Raw genomic sequence first — 22,658 nt, forward strand, 5'->3', positions numbered from 1 at the left:
CACCAATGATATACATAAGTATCTCTATCTTTATCTTTATGTTTTATTCATCATCTATACCCATTTGAGTCTGCCTGACTAAGATTTACAAGGTGACCATAGCTTGCTTCATACCAACAATCTCCGTGGGATCGACCCTTACTCGCGTAAGGTTTATTACTTGGACAACCCAGTGCACTTGCTGGTTAGTTGTGCAAAGTTGTGTTTATGCCATGGTAGTGAGCACCAAGTTCTTGGGGCCATTACTAGGGATTAATTGAGTTGTGAAAAGTAATGATCACAATTTCGCACACCAAGTTTTTGGCGCCGTTGTCGGGGATTATTTTGTGTATGGACAACTGACGGTTCATCTTGTTGCTTAGATTAGGTATTTTTCTTCAGAGTTCTTAAGAATGAATTCTAGAGTTTCATGATGATCTGTTGAAATCTGGCTGGCTGAGAAGCCATGTCTAATCTTATTGGACCGAGGTTTCAACTGATCATCACAATAGCTTGTTGATTTCTATCAATCTTGCTATTGGAGCAATGATCTGCTAAGGCTTGGCTGGCCATTGGCCATGTCTAGTATTTTGGACCGAAGCTTTCTTTGAAAGCTTGGCTGGCTGTGAAGCCATGTCTAATTCCTGGACCGGAGTCTTAGACTAGCATTGCAATGATTCCTGGAATCCAAATTAAGAATTCTGAAACCTTTATTTTCCATTTTCATATAATTTTCGAAAAAAGCACAAAAAAATTACAAAATCATAAAAACCAAAAATATTTTATGTTTCTTGTTTGAGTCCAGTGTCTAATTTTATGTTTGGTGTCTTGCATGCATTGTTTATGTGATCTTGGTTCTATTTTCAAGTCAATAGTACAGGGAACTGAAGATTCAAAACATGCAGTAGAGGAATTACACAGAAAAAGCTGGGCGTTCAAAACGCCCAGTGAAGAAGGATGGACTGGCGTTTAAACGCCAGCCAGGGTGCCTGGTTGGGCGTTTAACGCCCAAAAAGGTAGTGCACTGGGCGTTAAACGCCAGAATGTGCCCCATTCTGGGCGTTTAACGCCAGGATGGCACAAGAGGGAGGATTTTGTTTTCAAATCAATTTTTTTTAAGTTTTCAAAGTTTTTCAAAATCAAATCTTTTTCAAATCATATCTTTTCAATCAAATCTTTTTCAAAATCAATTTCTTTCCTTTTTCAAAGATACTTACTAACAATTAATGATTTGATTGAACAATTCAAGTATGTTGCCTTTTCTGTTAAGAAAGGTTTAATATTTGAATCATATCTTTTCTTGTTAGGCAAGTCATTAATTTTTAAAATCAAATCTTTTTAAAATGTTTTTTTTTCAAATCATATCTTCTCAATCACATCTTTTTAAAAAACCAATCATATCTTCTTAACCACATCTTTTTCAAATAGTTTTCAATCAAATCTTTTTGATTTCTAATTTCATAATCTTTTTCAAAAATCACTTGATCTCTTTCCCACTCTTGGTTTTCGAAAATTAACTAGTGTTTTTCAAAATGTTTTTAAAATCTTTTACTTAATTTTCGAAAATTACTTCCCTTCTTCTCACATCCTTCTATTTACGGAGTACCATTCTTCCTCAATGCACAATTCGAACTCTATCTGATTAAGTTCGAATTCTCTACTTCTTCCTTCTAATCTTCTGTTCTTCTGACACCTCAAGGAATCTCTATACTGTGACATAGAGGATTCCATATTTTCTTGTTCTCTTCTCCTTCATATGAGCAGGAACAAAGACAAAGGCATTCTTGTTGAAGCTGACCCTGAACCTGAAAGGACCTTGAAGCGAAAGCTAAGAGAAGCTAAGGCACAACTCTCTGTAGAGGACCTAATAGAAATCTTCAAAGAAGAAGAACCCATGGCAGCTGAAAACAACAACAATGCCAACAATGCAAGGAAGGTGCTGGGTGACTTTACTGCACCTACTCCCGACTTCTATGGGAGAAGCATCTCTATCCCTGCTATTAGAGCAAACAACTTTGAGCTTAAGCCTCAATTAGTTTCTCTAATGCAACAGAATTGCAAGTTCCATGGACTTCCATTGGAAGATCCTCATCAGTTTTTAGCTGAGTTTTTGCAAATCTGTGACACTGTCAAGACTAATGGGGTTGACCCTGAGGTCTACAGACTTATGCTATTCCCTTTTGCTGTAAGAGACAGAGCTAGAATATGGTTGGACTTACAACCTAAAGACAGCCTGAACTCTTGGGAAAAGCTAGTCAATGCCTTCTTGGCAAAGTTCTTTCCACCTCAGAAATTGAGTAAGCTTAGAGTGGAAGTCCAAACCTTCAGACAGAAGGAAGGTGAATCCCTCTATGAAGCTTGGGAAAGATACAAACAATTAATCAGAAAGTGTCCCTCTGACATGCTTTCTGAATGGAGCATCATAGGTATTTTCTATGATGGTCTGTCTGAACTGTCCAAGATGTTTTTGGATAGCTCTGCTGGAGGATCTCTTCATCTGAAGAAGATGCCTACAGAAGCTCAAGAACTAATTGAAATGGTTGCAAATAACCAATTCATGTACACTTCTGAAAGAAATCCTGTAAACAATGGGACAAATCAGAAGAAAGGAGTTCTTGAGATTGATACTCTGAATGCCATATTGGCTCAGAACAAAATATTGACTCAGCAAGTCAATTTGATTTCTCAAAGTCTGTCTGGAATGCAAAATGCACCAAGCAGTACTAAGGATGCTTCATCTGAAGAAGAAGCTTATGATCCTGAGAACCCTTCAATGGAAGAGGTGAATTACATGGGAAAACCCTATGGAAACACCTACAATTCTTCATGGAGAAATCATCCAAATCTCTCATGGAAGGATCAACAGAGACCTCAACAAGGTTTCAACAACAATAATGGTGGAAGAAACAGGTTTAGCAATGGCAAGCCTTTTCCATCATCTTCTCATCAACAGATAGAGAATCCTAAGTAGAACAACTCTGACTTAGCAACCATGGTCTCTGATCTAATCAAAATCACTCAAAGTTTCATGACTGAAACAAGGTAAAATTACTGAACTCCCTCCGAGTACTCTTCCAAGCAATACAGAAGAGAATCCAAAAGGAGAGTGCAAGGCCATCAACATGGCCGAATTTGGAGAGGAGGGAGAGGCAGTGAACGCCATTGAGGAAGACCTCAATGGACGTCCACTGGCCTCCAATGAGTTTCCTAATGAGGAACCATGGGAATCTGAGGCTCACACTGAGACCATAGAGACTCCAATGGATTTACTTCTGCAATTCATGAGCTCTGATGAGTATTCTTCCTCTGAAGAGGATGAGTATGTCACTGAAGAGCAAGTTGCTAAATACCTTGGAGCAATCATGAAGCTAAATGACAAGTTATTTGGTAATGAGACTTGGGAGGATGAACCCCCTTTGCTCACCAAAGAACTGGATGACTTGTCTATGCAGAAATTACCTCAAAAGAGACAAGATCCTGGGAAGTTTTCAATACCTTGTACCATAGGCACCATGACCTTCAAGAAGGCTCTGTGTGACTTAGGGTCAAGTGTAAACCTCATGCCTCTCTCTGTAATGGAGAAGCTAGGGATCTTTGAGGTACAAGCTGCAAGCATCTCACTAGAGATGGCAGACAACTCAAGAAAACAAGCTTATGGACTTGTAGAGGATGTTTTGGTGAAGATTGAAGACCATTACATCCCTGCTGATTTCATAGTCCTAGAGACTGGGAAGTGTATGGATGAATCCATCATCCTTGGCAGACCCTTCCTAGCCACAGCAAAGGCTGTGATTGATGTGGACAGAGGAAAATTGATCATTCAAGTGAATGAAGAATCCTTTGTGTTTAAGGCTCAAGGATATCCCTCTGTCACCGTGGAGAGGAAGCATGAAGAGCTTCTCTCAAAACAGAGCCAAACAGAGCCCCCACAGTCAAACTCTAAGTTTGGTGTTGGGAGGCCACAACCAAACTCTAAGTTTGGTGTTGAACCCCCACATTCAAACTCTAAGTTTGGTGTTGGGAGGTTCCAACATTGCTCTGAGTATCTGTGAGGCTCCATGAGAGCCCTCTGTCAAGCTACTGACATTAAAGAAGCGCTTGTTGGGAGGCAACCCAATGTTATATTTCCCTTTGTTATTTTAAGATTTTTGTAGGTTGATGATCATGGGAAGTCACAAAATCAATTAAAAAAGCAGAAACAGAATGAAAAACAGAAAGAAAAATAGCACACCCTGGAGGAGAACTTGCTGGCGTTTAAACGCCAGTGAAGCTAGCAAATGGGCGTTTAACGCCCAGTCTAGCACCATTCTGGGCGTTTAACGCCAGAAAGGGGCACCAGACTGGCGTTAAACACTAGAAAAGGGCAAGCACCTGGCGTTAAACGCCAGAAATGGGCACCAGCCCGGCGTTTAACGCCAGAATTGGCAAAGGGTGCATTTTTGCACGCCACTTGGTGCAGGGTTGAATTTTCCTTGACACCTCAGGATCTGTGGACCCCACAAGATCCCCACCTACCCCATCACCCTCTCTCTTCTTCTTCACCCATTCACCAATCACCTCAACCACTCTTCCCCAAAAACCCCTTCACCTATCAAATCCCATCTTTCTCTTCACCACTCACATCCATCCTTCATAAAACCCCACCTACCTCACCATTCAAATTCAAACAACTTTCCCTCCCAAACCCACCCATAATGACCGAACCCTACCCCTCTCTTTCACCCCTATATAAACCCATCTTCACTCCTTCATTTTCACACAACCTAAACACTACTTCTTCCCCTTTGGCCGAACCACAAAGCCACCTCAATCTCCTCTATTTCTTCTTCTTCTACTCTCTTCTTTCTTCTTTTGCTCGAGGACGAGCAAAACCTTTTAAGTTTGGTGTGGTAAAAGCATTGCTTTTTGTTTTTCCATAACCATTTATGGCATCCAAGGCCGGAGAAACCTCTAGAAAGAGGAAAGGGAAGGCAAAAGCTTCCACCTCCGAGTCATGAGAGACGGAGAGATTCATCTCAAGGGTGCATCAAGACCACTTCTATGAAGTTGTGACCTTGAAGAAGGTGATCTCCGAGGTCCCTTTCAAGCTCAAAAAGAGTGAATATCCGGAGATCCGACATGAGATTCGAAGAAGAGGTTGGGAAGTTCTTACCAACCCCATTCAACAAGTCGGAATCTTAATGGTTCAAGAGTTCTATGCCAATGCATGGATCACCAAGAACCATGATCAAAGTGTGAACCCGGACCCAAAGAATTGGCTTACAATGGTTCGGGGGAAATACTTAGATTTTAGTTCGGAAAATGTAAGGTTGGCATTCAACTTGCCCATGATGCAAGGAGATGAACACCCTTACACTAGAAGGGTCAACTTTGATCAAAGGTTGGACCAAGTCCTCATAGATATCTGTGAAGAGGGCGCCCAATGGAAGAGAGATTCAAGAGGGAAGCCGTTTCAACTGAGAAGGCATAACCTCAAGCCCGTGGCTAGAGGATGGTTGGAGTTTATCCAACGCTCAATCATTCCCACTAGCAACCGGTCTGAAGTTACTCTAGATCGGGCCATCATGATTCATAGCATCATGATTGGAGAAGAAGTAGAAGTTCATGAGGTTATAGCCCAAGAACTCTATAAGGTGGCGGACAAGTCCTCTACCTTGGCAAGGTTAGCCTTTCCTCATCTCATTTGTCACCTCTGTTATTCAGTTGGAGTTGACATAGAAGGAGACATTCTCATTGATGAGGACAAGCCCATCACTAAGAAAAGGATGGAGCAAACAAGAGATCCTACTCATCATGAAATCCCTGAGATGCCTCAAGGGATGCACTTTCCTCCACAAAACTATTGGGAGCAACTGAACACCTCCCTAAGAGAATTGAGTTCCAACATGGGACAACTAAGGGTGGAGCACCAAGAACATTCCATCCTCCTCCATGAAATTAGAGAGGATCAAAGAATCATGAGAGAGGAGCAACAAAGGCAAGGAAGAGACATTGAGGAGGTCAAGCACTCCATAAGACCTTCAAGAGGAAGAACAAGCCGCCATCACTAAGGTGGACCCGTTCTTTAATCTCCTTGTTCTTTATTTGTCTGTTTTTCGAATTTTATGCTTATGTTTATCCATATTTGTGTCTTGTGATCATTAGTGTCTATGCCTTAAAGTTATGAATGTCCTATGAATTCATCACCTTTCTTAAATGAAAAATGTTCTTAATTGAAAAAGAGAAGAATTGCATGAATTTTGAATTTTATAACAGATTAATTATTTTGATGTGGTGGCAATACTTTTGTTTTCTGAATGTATGCTTGAACAGTGCATATGTCTTTTGAATTTGTTGTTCATGAATGTTAAAATTGTTGGCTCTTGAAAGAATGATGAAAAAGGAGACATGTTACTGAGGATCCGAAAAATCATAAAAATGATTCTTGAAGCAAGAAAAAGCAGTGAATACAAAAAAAAAGAGGAAGAAGCAAAAAAAAAAACGAAAAAAGGAGAAAGAGAAAAAGAAAGAAAAAGAAAGAAATAAAGTTGTGATCCAAGGCAAAAAAGAGTGTGCTTAAGAACCCTGGACACCTCTAATTGGGGACTCTAGCAAAGCTAAGTCACAATCTAAAAATGTTCACCCAATTATGTGTCTGTGGCATGTATGTATCCGGTGGTAATACTGGAAGACAGAGTGCTTTGGGCCACGGCCAAGACTCATAAAGTAGCTGTGTTCAAGAATCATCATACTTAACTAGGAGAATCAATAACACTATCTGGATTCTGAGTTCCTATAGAAGCCAATCATTCTGAATTTCAAAGGATAGAGTGAGATGCCAAAACTGTTCAGAGGCAAAAAGCTAAAAGCCCCGCTCATCTAATTAATACTGATCTTCATAGATGTTTTTGGAATTCATTGCATATTCTCTTCTTTTTATCTTATTTGATTTTCAGTTGCTTGGGGACAAGCAACAATTTAAGTTTGCTGTTGTGATGAGCGGATAATTTATACACTTTTTGGCATTGTTTTTAGTATGTTTTTAGTATGATTTAGTTAGTTTTTAGTATATTTTTATTAGTTTTTAATTAAAATTTACTTTTCTGGACTTTACTATGAGTTTGTGTGTTTTTCTGTGATTTCAGGTATTTTCTGGCTGAAATTGAGGGACCTGAGCAAAAATCTGATTCAGAGACTAAAAGGACTGCAGATGCTGTTGGATTCTGACCTCCCTGCACTCGAAGTGGATTTTATGGAGCTACAGAAGCCCAATTGGTGCGCTCTTAACGGCGTTGGAAAGTAGACATCCTGGGCTTTCCAGCAATGTATAATAGTCCATACTTTGCCCAATATTTGATGGCCCAAACCGGCGTTCCAAATCAGCTCAAGAATGCCCGGCGTTAAACGCCGGAACTGGCACCAAAGTGGGAGTTAAACGCCCAAACTGGCACAAAAGCTGGCGTTTAACTCCAAGAAGAGTCTCTACATGAAAATGCTTCAATGCTCAGCCCAAACACACACCAAGTGGGCCCGGAAGTGGATTTTTATGTCTTTTACTCATCTTTGTAATTCTTAAGCTACTAGTTCCCTATAAATAGGACCCTTTACTATTGTATTTTTCATTTTTGGATCTTAGATCATCTTTTGATCATTTTGTATCTTTAGATCACTGGGGGCTGGCCTCACAGCCATGCCTAGACCTTGTTCTTATGTATTTTCAACGGTGGAGTTTCTACACACCATAGATTAAGGTGTGGAGCTCTGCTGTACCTCGAGTATTAATGCAATTACTATTGTTCTTCTATTCAATTCAGCTTGTTCTTATTCCAAGATATCACTTGTTCTTCAACTTGATGAATGTGATGATCCGTGACACTCATCATCATTCTCACCTATGAACGTGTGACCGTCAATCACCTCCGTTCTACCTTAGATTGGGTGGATATCTCTTGGATTTCCTTAATCGGAATCTTCGTGGTATAAGCTAGAATTGATGACTGCATTCAAGAGAATCCGGAAGGTCTAAACCTTGTCTGTGGAATTCTGAGTAGGATTCAATGATTGAATGACTGTGACGTGCTTCAAACTCGCGATTGTGGGGCATTAGTGACAGACGCAAAAGAATCACTGGATTCTATTCCGACATAATCGAGAACCGACAGCTGGATAGCCGCGCCGTGACAGGGTGCGTTGAACATTTCCACTGAGAGGATGGGAGGTAGCCACTGACAACGGTGAAACCCTTGCATACAGCTTGCCATGGAAAGGAGTAAGAAGGATTGGATGAAGACAGTAGGAAAGCAGAGAGACGGAAGGGACAAAGCATCTCCATTCGCTTATCTGAAATTCTCACCAATGAATTGCATAAGTATCTCTATCTTTATCTTTATGTTTTATTCATATATCATCCATAACCATTTGAGTCTGCCTGACTAAGATTTACAAGGTGACCATAGCTTGCTTCATACCAACAATCTCCGTGGGATCGACCCTTACTCGCGTAAGGTTTATTACTTGGACGACCCAGTGCACTTGCTGGTTAGTTGTACGAAGTTGTGTTTATGCCATGGTATTGAGCACCAAGTCTTTGGGGCCATTACTAGGGATTATTTGAGTTGTGAAAAAGAAGTGATCACAATTTCGTGCACCAGGGGGCTGGCCATTCGACCATGCCTGGACCTTCATCACTTATGTATTTTCAACGATGGAGTTTCTACACCTCATAGATTAAGGTGTGGAGCTCTGCTGTTCCTCATGAATCAATGCAAAGTACTATTATTTTTCTATTCAATTCACGCTTATTCTTGTTCTAAGATATTCACTCGTACTTCAACCTGATGGATGTGATGATCCGTGACACTCATCATCATCCTCCCTTATGAACGCGTGCCTGACAACCACCTCCGTTCTATCTGCAAGAGCTTGAGTGTGTATCTCTTGGCCTCTTGGTTCACGACGCATGGTTGCCTCTCCTGACAACAACGCCTTCCATTCCGTGAGATCAGAGTCTTCGTGGTATAAGCTAGAATCAATTGGCAGGATTCTTGAGATCCGGAAAGTCTAAACCTTGTCTGTGGTATTCCGAATAGGATCTGGGATGGGATGACTGTGACGAGCTTCAAATTCGTGACTGTTGGGCGCAGTGACAGTGTGCAAAAGGATCAATGGATCTTATTCTGACACGATCGAGAATCGACAGCTGATTAGCCATGTGGAAAACCGTAGCGGATATGTTTTCACTGAGAGGACGGATGGTAGCCATTGACAACAATGATCCACCAACATACAGCTTGCCATGGAAGAGAGTACGCATGATTGGATGAGGACAATAGGAAAGCAGAGGCTCAGAGGGAATAAAGCATCTCCATATGCTTATCTGAAATTCCCACCAATGAATTGCATAAGTATCTCTATCCTATTTTATGTTTTAATTCTTTTTTTAATCATCAAAACCTCATAACCATTTGAATCCGCTTGACGGAGATTTACAAGATGACCATAGCTTGCTTCAAGCTGACAATCTTTGTGGAATTGACCCTTACTCACGTAAGGTATTACTTGGACGACCCAGTGCACTTGCTGGTTAGCTGCGCGGAGTTGTGAGAAAAGTGTGAACTCACGATTTCGTGTACCAAGTTTTTGGCACCGTTGCCAGGGATTGTTCGATTTTGGACAACTGACGGTTCATCTTGTTGCTTAGATTAGGTAATTTTCTTCTTGTTCTATTTTAAAAAAATTTTCAAAAATCTTTCAAAAAATTTTTTTCTAATTTTCGAAAATTTTTCAATATATATATATATATATATAAATTTTAATAAAATCATAAAATAAAAAATTTTTGTGTTTCTTGTTTGAGTCTAGAGTCAAATTTTAAGTTTGGTGTCAATTGCATGTGTTTATTTTTTTTTTAGCATTTTTGCAAAACTCATGCATATATTCTTCTTGATCTTCAAGTTGTTATTGATGATTGTCTTTGTTTGATCTTGTGATTTTCTTGTTTTGTGTCTTTTCTTGTTTTTCATATGCATTTTCGAATTTTTAGAGTCAAAAGTTTAAAAATTTTTAAGTTTGGTGTCTTGCATGTGTTTCTTTTCTTAAAAATTTTTCAAAAATGTGTTCTTGATGTTCATCATGATATTAAAAGTGTTCTTGGTGTTCATCTTGACATTCAAAGTATTTTTGCATTCATCATTAGTTTTGATCCAAAATTTTTATGTTTTGAGTCGATTTTTTTGTTTTTCTCTCTTTCCTCATTAAAATTCAAAAAAATATTCTACCTTTTCAAATCTTTTTCAAAAAAAAATCAAATCTTTTTCTTTTTTCTTCTTAATATTTTCGAAAAATTTTAAAAATTGATTTTCAAAATCTTTTTCTTATTTTTATTTCATATTTTCGAAAACCTTGCTAACAATTAAGGATTTGATTCAAAAAATTTCAAGTTTGTTACTTTCTTGTTAAGAAAGGTTCAATCTTTGAATTCTAGAATCATATCTTTTAGTTTCTTGTTAGTCAAGTCATCAACTTCAATTTTCAAAATCAAATCTTTTTTAAAATAGATTTCAATCATATCTTTTTCAAAACTTAATTTCAAAATCTTTTTCTAACTTCTTATCTTTTCAAAATTTATTTTCAAATCTTTTTCAATTAACTACTTAACTTTTTGATTTAAAAAAATTTACTAATTTTTATCTTTTTCAGAACCACCTAACCACTTTTCTCTCTCTAATTTTTGAAAACCACTAACAATTTTTTCAAAAATATTTTTAATTAACTAATTGTTTAAACTCTAATTTTATTTTATTCCTTTATTAATTTTCGAATACTAACTAATATTTAAAATAAAAACAAAAATATTTTTCCTTTTATTTAATATTCGAATTCCTTCTCTCTCATCTCTTTCTATTTATTTATTTATTTACTAACACTTCTCTCCTTCTTAAAATTCGAACCCTCTCCCTCTCTCTGTGTTCGAATTCTCTTTATTTTCTCTCTATCTCATTGCTCTCTTCTTCCCTTCTTCTACTCACATAAAGAAATCTCTATACTGTGACATAGAGGATTCCTCTTCTTTTCTGTTCTCTTCTTTTTCACATGAGCAGGAACAAGGATAAGGATATTCTTGTTGAAGTCAATCCTGAACCTGAAAGGACTTTGAAGAGGAAGCTAAGAGAAGCTAGAGCACAACTCTCTGGAGAAGACCTGACAGAAATTTTTGAAAAAGAAGAAGACATGGCAGTCGAAAATAACAACAATGCCAACAATGCAAGTGGTGCACGAAATTGTGATCATCAATGGCGCCATCAACATGGTACGCTCAATTGCAATCTCAACTCTTTATCACAACTTCGCACAACTAACCAGCAAGTGCACTGGGTCGTCCAAGTAATAAACCTTACGCGAGTAAGGGTCGATCCCACGGAGATTGTTGGTATGAAGCAAGCTATGGTCATCTTGTAAATCTCAGTCAGGCAGATTCAAATGGTTATGGATGATTTATGAATAAAGCATAAAATAAAGATAGAGATACTTATGTAATTCATTGGTGAGAATTTCAGATAAGCGTATGGAGATGCTTTGTCCCTTCCGTCTCTTTGCTTTCCTACTGTCTTTATCCAATCCTTCTTACTCCTTTCCATGGCAAGCTGTATGTTGGGCATCACCGTTGTCAGTGGCTACAGTCACGTCCTCACAGTGAAAATGTTCAACGTGCTCTGTCACAGCACGGCTAATCATCTGTCGGTTCTCAATCAGGTTGGAATAAAATCCAGTGATTCTTTTGTGTCTATCACTAACGCCCAGCCTTCAGGAGTTTGAAGCTCGTCACAGTCATTCAATCATTGAATCCTACTCAGAATACCACAGACAAGGTTTAGACCTTCCGGATTCTCTTGAATGCCGCCATCAATTCTAGCTTATACCACGAAGATTCTGATTAAGGAATTCAAGAGATAAACATTCAAGCCTTGTTTGCTTGTAGAACGGAAGTGGTTGTCAGGCATGCGTTCATAAGTGAGAATGATGATGAGTGTCACATAATCATCACATTCATCGTGTTCTTGGGTGCAAATGAATATCTTAGAACAAGAATAAGCTGAATTGAATAGAAGAACAGTAGTAATTGCATTAATACTCGAGGTACAGCAGAGCTCCACACCTTAATCTATGGTGTGTAGAAACTCCACCGTTGAAAATACATAAGAACAAGGTCTAGGCATAGCCGTGAGGCCAGCCCCCAAAACGTGATCTAAGATAGCATAAAACTCTCCAAGATAGCTACCAAAATAAAAATACAATAGCAAAAGGTCCTATTTGTAGAGAACTAGTAGCCTAGGGTTTACAGAAATGAGTAAATGACATAAAAATTCACTTCCGGGTCAACTTGGTGTGTGCTTGGGCTGAGCATTGAAGCTTTCATGTGTAGAGACTTTTCTTGGAGTTAAACGCCAGCTTTTGTGCCAGTTTGGGCGTTTAACTCCCATTCTTGTGCCAATTCCGGCGTTTAACGCCGGGCAGTTTTGAGCTAATTTGGAATGCCGGTTTGGGCCATCAAATCTCGGGCAAAGTATGGACTATTATACATTGCTGGAAAGCTCAGAATGTCTACTTTCCAACGCAGTTGAGAGCGCGCCAACTGGGCTTCTGTAGCTCCATAAAATCCACTTCGAGTGCAGGGAGGTTAGAATCCAACAGCATCTGCAATCCTTTTCAGCCTCTGAATCAGATTTTTGCTCAGGTCCCTCAATTTCAGCCAGAAAATACCTGAAATCACAGAAAAACACACAAACTCATAGTAAAGTCTAGAAAAGTGAATTTTAACTAAAAACTAATAAAAACATAATTAAAACTAACTAAAATATACTAAAAACATACTAAAAACAATGCCAAAAAGCGTATAAATTATCCGCTCATCACAACACCAAACTTAAATTGTTGCTTGTCCCCAAGCAACTGAAAATCAAATAAGATAAAAAGAAGAGAATATGCAATGAATTCTTAAAACATCTATGAAGATCAGTATTAATTAGATGAGTGGGACTTTTAGCTTTTTGCCTCTGAACAGTTTTGGCATCTCACTTTATCATTTGAAATTCAGAATGATGGGCTTCTATAGGAACTCAGAATCCAGATAGTGTTATTGATTCTCCTAGTTAGGTTTGATGATTCTTGAACACAGCTACTTTATGAGTCTTGGCCGTGGCCCAAAGCACTCTGTCTTCCAGTATTACCACCGGATACATACATGTCACAGACACATAATTGGGTGAACCTTTTCAGATTGTGACTCAGCTTTGCTAGAGTCCCCAATTAGAGGTGTCCAGGGTTCTTAAGCACACTATTTTTGCCTTGGATCACAACTTCATTATTATTATTATTATTATTATTATTATTATTATTATTATTATTATTATTATTATTATTATTATTATTATTATTATTATTATTATTATTATTATTATTATTATTATTATTATTATTATATTATTATATTATTATTATTATTATTATTATTATTATTATTATATTATTATTATTATTATTATTATTATTATTATTATTATTATTATTATTATTATTATTATTATTATTATATTATTATTATTATTATTATTATTATTATTATTATTATTATATTATTATTATTATTATTATTATATTATTATTATATTATTATTATTATTATTATTATTATTATTATTATATTATTATTATTATTATTATTATTATTATTATTATTATTATTATTATTATTATTATTATTATTATTATTATTATTATTATTATTATTATTATTATTATTATTATTATTATTATTATTATTATTATTATTATTATTATTATTATTATTATATTATTATTATTATTATTATTATTATTATTATTATATATTATTATTATTATTATTATTATTATTATTATTATTATTATTATTATTATTATTATTATTATTATTATTATTATTATTATATTATTATATTATTATTATTATTATATTATTATTATTATTATTATTATTATTATTATTATTATTATATTATTATTATTATTATTATTATATTATTATTATTATTATTATTATTATTATTATTATTATTATTATTATTATTATTATTATTATTATTATTATTATTATTATTATTATTATATTATTATTATTATTATTATTATTATTATTATTATTATTATTATTATATTATTATTATTATTATTATTATTATTATATTATTATTATTATTATTATTATTATTATTATATTATTATTATTATTATTATTATTATTATTATTATTATTATTATTATTATTATTATTATTATTATTATTATTATTATTATTATTATTATTATTATTATTATTATTATTATTATTATTATTATTATTATTATTTCTCTTTTTTTCCTTCTTTCTTTTCATTTTTTTTTGTATTCACTGCTTTTTCTTGCTTCAAGAATCATTTTTATGATTTTTCAGATCCTCAGTAACATGTCTCCTTTTTCATCATTCTTTCAAGAGCCAATCATTCATGAACAACAAATTCAAAAGACATATGCATTGTTCAAGCATACATTCAGAAACCAAAATATTGCCACCACATCAAAATAATTAATCTGTTATAAAATTCAAAATTTATGCAATTCTTCTCTTTTTCAATTAAGAACATTTTTCATTCAAGAAAGGTGATGGATTCATAGGACATTCATAACTTTAAGGCATAGACACTAAGACACTAATGATCATAAGACACAAACATAGATAAACATAAGCATGAAAATTCGAAAAACAGGAAAATAAAGAACAAGGAAATTAAAGAACGGGTCCACCTTAGTGATAGCGGCTTGTTCTTCCTCTTGAAGATTTTATGGAGTGCTTGAGCTCCTCAATGTCTCTTCCTTGCCTTTGTTGCTCCTCTCTCATGATTCTTTGGTCTTCTCTAATTTCATGGAGGAGGATGGAATGTTCTTGGTGCTCCACCCTTAGTTGTCCCATGTTGGAACTCAATTCTCCTAGGGAGGTGTTGATTTACTCCCAATAGTTTTGTGGAGGAAAGTGCATCCCTTGAGGTATCTCAGGGATTTCATGATGAGTGGGATCTCTTGTTTGCTCCATCATTTTCTTAGTGATGGGCTTGTCCTCATCAATAAGGATGTCTCCCTCTATGTCAATTCCAACTGAATAACAGAGGTGACAAATGAGATGAGGAAAGGCTAACCTTGCCAAGGTAGAGGACTTGTCTGCCACCTTATAAAGTTCTTGGGCTATAACCTCATGAACTTCTACTTCCTCTCCAATCATGATGCTATGAATCATGATGGCTCGGTCTATAGTAACTTCAGACCGGTTGCTAGTGGGAATGATTGAGCGTTGGATAAACTCCAACCATCCCCTAGCCACGGGCTTGAGGTCATGCCTTCTCAGTTGAACCGGCTTCCCTCTTGAATCTCTCTTCCATTGAGCGCCCTCTTCACAAATGTCTATGAGGACTTGGTCCAACCTTTGATCAAAGTTGACCCTTCAAGTGTAAAGGTGTTCATCTCCTTGCATCATGGGCAAGTTGAATGCCAACCTTACATTTTCCGGACTAAAATCTAAGCATTTCCCCCGAACCATTGTAAGCCAATTCTTTGGGTCCGGGTTCACACTTTGATCATGGTTCTTGGTGATCCATGCATTGGCATAGAACTCTTGAACCATTAAGATTCCGACTTGTTGAATGGGGTTGGTAAGAACTTCCCAACCTCTTCTTTGAATCTCATGTCGGATCTTCGGATATTCACTCTTTTTGAGTTTGAAAGGGACCTCGGGGATCACCTTCTTCATGGCCACAACTTCATAGAAGTGGTCTTGATGCACCCTTGAGATGAATCTCTCCATCTCCCATGACTTGGAGGTGGAAGCTTTAGCCTTCCCTTTCCTCTTTCTAGAGGTTTCTCTGGCCTTAGGTGCCATAAATGGTTATGGAAAAACAAAAAGCAATGCTTTTACCACACCAAACATAGAAGGTTTGCTCGTCCTCGAGCAAAAGAAGAAAGAAGAGAGTAGAAGAAGAAGAAATGGAGGAGATGGAGGTGGCTTTGTGGTTTGGCCATTATGGGTGGGTTTGGGAGGGAAAGTGGTTTGAATTTGAATGGTAGGGTAGGTGGGGTTTTATGAAGGATGGATGTGAGTGGTGAAGAGAATAGTGGGATTTGATAAGTGAGGGATTTTTGGAGAAGAGGTGTTGAGGTGATTGGTGAATGGGTGAAGAAGAAGAGAGAGAGTGGTGGGGTCCACAGATCCTGAGGTGTCAAGGAAAATTCATCCCTGCACCAAGTGGCGAGCAAAAATGCTCTTTATGCCAATTCTGGCGTTAAACGCCGGGCTGGTGCCCATTTCTGGTGTTTAACGCCAGCTTCTTGTCCTTTCCTGGCGTTTAACGCCAGTCTGGTGCCTTTTTCTGGCGTTAAACACCCAGAATGGTGCCAGACTGGGCGTTAAACGCCCATTTGCTACCCTTACTGGCGTTTAAACGCCAGCAAGGTTTTTCTCCAGGGTGTGCTGTTTTTCTTTCTATTTTTTATTCTGTTTTTGCTTTTTCAATTGATTTTGTGACTTTCCATGATCATCAACCTACAGAAAACATAAAATAACAAAGGAAAATAGATAAATATAACATTGGGTTGCCTCCCAACAAGCGCTTCTCTAATGTCAGTAGCTTGACAGTGGGCTCTCATGGAGCCTCACGGATGTTCAGAGCAATGTTGGAACCTCCCAACATTAAACTTAGAGTTTGAATGTGGGGGTTCAACACCAAACTTAGAATTTGGTTGTGGCCTCCTAACACCAAACTTAGAGTTTGACTGTGGGGGCTCTATTTGACTCTGTTTTGTGAGAAGCTCTTCATGCTTCCTCTCCATGGGTACAGAGGGATATCCTTGAGCCTTAAACACAAAGGATTCTTCATTCACTTGAATGATCAATTCCCCTCTGTCCACATCAATCACAGCCTTTGCTGTGGCTAGGAAGGGTCTGCCAAGGATGATAGATTCATCCATGCACTTCCCAGTCTCTAGGACTATGAAATCAGCAGGGATGTAATGGTCTTCAACTTTCACCAAAACATCCTCTACAAGTCCATAAGCTTGTTTTCTTGAATTATCTGCCATCTCTAGTGAGATTCTTGCAGCTTGCACCTCAAAGATCCTAGCTTTTCCATTATAGAGAGAAGCATAAGGTTTATGCTTGACCCTAAGTCACACAGAGCCTTCTCAAAGGTCATGGTGCCTATGGTACAAGGTATTGAAAACTTCCCAGGATCCTGTCTCTTTTGAGGTAATCTCTGCCTAGTCAAGTCATCTAGTTCTTTGGTGAGCAAAGGAGGTTCGTTCTCCCAAGTCTCATTACCAAATAACTTGTCATTTAGTTTCATGATTGCTCCAAGGTACTTGGCAACTTGCTCTTCAGTGACATCTTCATCCTCTTCAGAGGAAGAATACTCATCAGAGCTCATGAATGGCAGAAGTAAATCCAATGGAATCTCTATGGTCTCAGTGTGAGCCTCAGATTCCCATGGTTCCTCATTAGGGAACTCATTGGAGGCCAGTGGACGTCCATTGAGGTCTTCCTCAGTGGCGCTCACTGCCTCTTTCTCCTCTCCAAATTCGGCCATGTTGATGGCCTTACACTCTCCTTTTGGATTCTCTTCTGTATTGCTTGGAAGAGTACTAGGAGGGAGTTCAGTAACTTTCTTACTCAGCTGACCCACTTGTGCCTCCAAGTTTCTAATGGAGGACCTTGTTTCAGTCATGAAACTTTGAGTGGTTTTGATTAGATCAGAGACCATGGTTGCTAAGTCAAAGTGGCTCTGCTTAGAATTCTCTGTCTGTTGCTGAGAAGATGATGGAAAAGGCTTGCCATTGCTAAACCTGTTTCTTCCACCATTATTGTTGTTGAAACCTTGTTGAGGTCTCTGTTGATCCTTCCATGAGAAATTTGGATGATTTCTCCATGAAGGATTATAGGTGTTTCCATAGGGTTCTCCCATGTAATTCACCTCTTCCATTGAAGGGTTCTCAGGATCATAAGCTTCTTCTTTAGATGAAGCATCCTTAGTACTGCCTGGTGCAGCTTGCATTCCAGACAGACTTTGAGAGATCATATTGACTTGCTGAGTCAATATTTTGTTCTGAGCCAATATGGCATTCAGAGTATCAATCTCAAGAACTCCTTTCTTCTGATTCATCCCATTGTTCACAAGATTCCTTTCAGAAGTGTACATGAATTGGTTATTTGCAACCATTTCAATGAGTTCTTGAGCTTCTGCAGGCGTCTTCTTCAGATGAAGAGATCCTCTAGCAGAGCTATCCAATGACATCTTGGACAGTTCAGACAGACCATCATAGAAGATACCTATGACGCTCCATTCAGAAAGCATGTCTGAAGGACACTTTCTGATTAATTGTTTGTATCTTTCCCAAGCTTCATAGAGGGATTCACCTTCCTTCTGTCTGAAAGTTTGGACTTTCACTCTAAGCTTACTCAATTTTTGAGGTGGAAAGAACTTTGCCAAGAAGGCATTGACTAGCTTTTTCCAAGAGTTCAGGCTTTCTTTAGGTTGTGAGTCCAACCATATCCTAGCTCTGTCTCTTACAGCAAAAGGGAATAGCATAAGTCTGTAGACCTCAGGGTCAACCCCATTAGTCTTGATAGTGTCACAGATTTTCAAGAATTCAGCTAAAAACTGATGAGGATCTTCCAATGGACGTCCATGGAACTTACAATTCTGTTGCATTAGAGAAACTAATTGAGGCTTAAGCTCAAAGTTGTTTGCTCCAATGGCAGGGATAGAGATGCTTCTCCCATAGAAGTCGGGAGTAGGTGCAGTAAAGTCACCCAGCACCTTCCTTGCATTGTTGGCATTGTTGTTGTTTTTGGCTATCATGGTTTCTTCTTCTTTGAAGAGCTCTGTTAGGCCTTCTAGAGAGAGTTGTGCTTTAGCTTCTCTTAGCTTTCGCTTCAAGGTCCTTTCAGGTTCAGGGTCAGCCTCAACAAGAATGCTTTTGTCTTTGCTCCTGCTCATATGAAAGAGAAGAGAACAAGAAAATATGGAATCCTCTATGTCACAGTATAGAGATTCCTTGAGGTGTCAGAGGAATAGAAGGAAGAGGTAGAAGAATTCGAACTTATCAAGAGGGATAGAGTTCAAATTGTGCATTGAGTAGGAGTGTTAGTCCATAAATAGAAGGATGTGAGAAGAGGGGAAGAAATTTTCGAAAATAAATTAAAAACATTTTAAAAACATTTTGAAAAATACTAATTGATTTTCGAAAACTAAGAGTGGAAAAGAAATCAAGTGATTTTTGAAAAAGATTTTGAAATTAGAAATCAAAAAGATATGATTGAAAACTATTTTGAAAAAGATGTGATTAAAAGATATGATTGAGAATATATGATTTGAAAAACAATTTAAAAAGATTTGATTTTAAAAATTAATGACTTGGCTAACAAGAAAAGATATGATTCAAACATTAAACCTTTCTCAACAGAAAAGGCAACATACTTGAAATGTTGAATCAAATCATTAATTGTTAGCAAGTATCTTTGAAAAAAAAAGAAAGAAATTGATTTTGAAAATATATGATTGAAAAGATATGATTTGAAAAAGATTTGATTTTGAAAATTTTTGAAAACTTAAAAAAAATTGAATTAAAAACAAAATCTTCCCTCTTATGCCATCCTGGCGTTAAACTCCCAGAATGGTATACATTCTGGCGTTTAACGCCCAAAATGCTACCCTTTTGGGCGTTAAACGCCCAGCCAGGTACCCTGGCTGGCGTTTAAACGCCAGTTTTCCTTCTTCACTGGGTGTTTTGAACGCCCAGCTTTTTCTGTGTAATTCCTCTTCTGTATGTTCTGAATCTTCAATTCTCTGTATTATTGACTTGAAAAGACACAAATTAAAGTTTTTTTGGATTTTAAATAATGAGGAATAATCAAAATGCAACTAAAATCAAATAAACAATGCATGCAAGACACCAAACTTAGAAGTTTGTATACTATTGACACTAACAAAATGAGAATGCATATGAGAAATAACAAAACACTCAAGACAAGAGAGTTTAAAGATCAGAACAAGGAAATCATCAAGAACAACTTGAAGATCAATTAAGACACATGAATGAATTCGAAAAAAAATGCAAGAAGAACAGAAACATGCAATTAACACCAAACTTAAAATGAGACACTAGACTCAACAAGAAACATAAAATATTTTTGGTTTTTATGATTTTGTAATTTTTTTGGATTTTTTTTCAAAAATTGAATGAAAATAAGGATATCAAAATTCTTAATGAGAATTCCAAGAATCATGCAATGTTAGTCTAAAGCTTTAGTCTAAAGGAATTAGACATGGCTAGCCAAGCTTCAGCAGGACATTGCATTCAAGAGCTAAATTGATGAGAATCAATCAGCTTTGGTGATGATAAGAACATCACCTTGAAACACTAGAATTCATTCTTTAAGAACTCTGAAGAAAAATACCTAATCTAAGCAACAAGATGAACCATCAGTTGTCCAAACTTAAACAATCCTCGGCAACGGCGCCAAAAACGTGGTGTTGTTGCCGGATCAAAACTTGGCACTGTTATTGTAGGGAACAAATGTGAAACTATAGTTAGGACATTTAATTCCCCGGCAACGGCGCCAAAAACTTGGTGCACGAAATTGTGATCATCAATGGCGCCATCAACATGGTACGCTCAATTGCAATCTCAACTCTTTATCACAACTTCGCACAACTAACCAGCAAGTGCACTGGGTCGTCCAAGTAATAAACCTTACGCGAGTAAGGGTCGATCCCACGGAGATTGTTGGTATGAAGCAAGCTATGGTCATCTTGTAAATCTCAGTCAGGCATATTCAAATGGTTATGGATGATTTATGAATAAAGCATAAAATAAAGATAGAGATACTTATGTAATTCATTGGTGAGAATTTCAGATAAGCGTATGAAGATGCTTTGTCCCTTCCATCTCTTTGCTTTCCTACTGTCTTTATCCAATCCTTCTTACTCCTTTCTATGGAAAGCTGTATGTTGGGCATCACCGTTGTCAGTGGCTATAGTCCCGTCCTCTCAGTGAAAATGTTCAACGCGCTCTGTCACAGCACGGCTAATCATCTGTCGGTTCTCAATCAGGTTGGAATAGAATCCAGTGATTCTTTTGCGTCTGTCACTAACGCCCAGCCTTCAGGAGTTTGAAGCTCGTCACAGTCATTCAATCATTGAATCCTACTCAGAATACCACAGACAAGGTTTAGACCTTCCGGATTCTCTTGAATGCTGCCATCAATTCTAGCTTATACCACGAAGATTCTGATTAAGGAATCAAAGAGATAAACATTCAAGCCTTGTTTGCTTGTAGAACGGAAGTGGTTGTCAGGAACGCGTTCATAAGTGAGAATGATGATGAGTGTCACATAATCATCACATTCATCATGTTCTTTGCATGCAAATGAATATCTTGGAACAAGAATAAGCTGAATTGAATAGAAGAACAGTAGTAATTGCATTAATACTCGAGATATAGTAGAGCTCCACACCTTAATCTATGGTGTGTAGAAACTCCACCGTTGAAAATACATAAGAACAAGGTCTAGGCATGGCCGTGAGGCCAGCCCCCAAAACGTGATCTAAGATAGCATAAAACTCTCCAAGATAGCTACCAAGATGAAAATACAATAGCAAAAGGTCCTATTTGTAGAGAACTAGTAGCCTAGGGTTTACAGAAATGAGTAAATGACATAAAAATCCACTTCCGGGCCCACTTGGTGTGTGCTTGGGCTGAGCATTGAAGCTTTCATGTGTAGAGACTTTTCTTGGAGTTAAACGCCAGCTTTTGTGCCAGTTTGGGCGTTTAACTCCCATTCTTGTGCCAGTTCTGGCGTTTAACGCCGGGCAGTTTTGAGCTGATTTGGAACGCCGGTTTGGGCCATCAAATCTCGGGCAAAGTATGGACTATTATGCATTGCTGGAAAGCCCAAGATGTCTACTTTCCAACGCAATTAAAAGCGCGCCAATTGGACTTTTGTAGCTCCAGAAAATCCACTTCGAGTGCAGGGAGGTCAGAATCCAACATCATCTGCAGTCCTTTTCAGCCTCTGAATCAGATTTTTGCTCAGGTCCCTCAATTTCAGCCAGAAAATACCTGAAATCACAGAAAAACACACAAACTTATAGTAAAGTCCAGAAAAGTGAATTTTAACTAAAAACTAATAAAAACATAATAAAAACTAACTAAAACATACTAAAAACATACTAAAAACAATGCCAAAAAGCGTATAAATTATCCGCTAATCAGCAAGGAAGATGCTTGGTAACTATGCTGCACCAACTTCCAACTTCTATGGAAGAAGCATCTCAATTCCTGCCATTGGAGAAAACAACTTTGAGCTTAAGCCTCAATTAGTTTCTCTAATGCAGCAGAACTGCAACTTTCATGGACTTCCATTAGAAGATCCTCATCAGTTCTTATCTGAATTCTTGCAGATCTGTGATACTGTTAAGACCAATGGGGTTGATCCCGAGGTCTACAGACTTATGCTTTTCTCCTTTGCTATGAGAGACAGAGTTAGAACATGGTTGGACTCACAACCTAGAGAAAGTCTGAACTCTTGGGACAAGCTGGTCAATGCTTTCTTGACTAAATTCTTTCCACCTCAAAAGATGAGT

At 37.4% G+C, this 22,658-nt stretch overlaps 2 non-coding genes across 2 annotated transcripts; one reads left to right on the plus strand and one right to left on the minus strand.

The window, feature by feature from the left end:
* Positions 1–2,278: 2,278 nt before the first annotated feature.
* Positions 2,279–2,386, minus strand: LOC130959305 (small nucleolar RNA R71). The gene has a single exon (XR_009078397.1). It is a non-coding gene; the product is annotated as a small nucleolar RNA R71 (small nucleolar RNA).
* A 15,973-nt stretch (positions 2,387–18,359) lies between these two features.
* LOC130959055 (small nucleolar RNA R71) lies at positions 18,360–18,467 on the plus strand. The gene has a single exon (XR_009078151.1). It is a non-coding gene; the product is annotated as a small nucleolar RNA R71 (small nucleolar RNA).
* The last annotated feature ends 4,191 nt before the right edge of the window (positions 18,468–22,658 follow it).

The sequence above is a fragment of the Arachis stenosperma genome, chromosome 10 (assembly GCF_014773155.1).
Source record: "Arachis stenosperma cultivar V10309 chromosome 10, arast.V10309.gnm1.PFL2, whole genome shotgun sequence".
Classification (NCBI taxonomy): domain Eukaryota; kingdom Viridiplantae; phylum Streptophyta; class Magnoliopsida; order Fabales; family Fabaceae; genus Arachis; species Arachis stenosperma.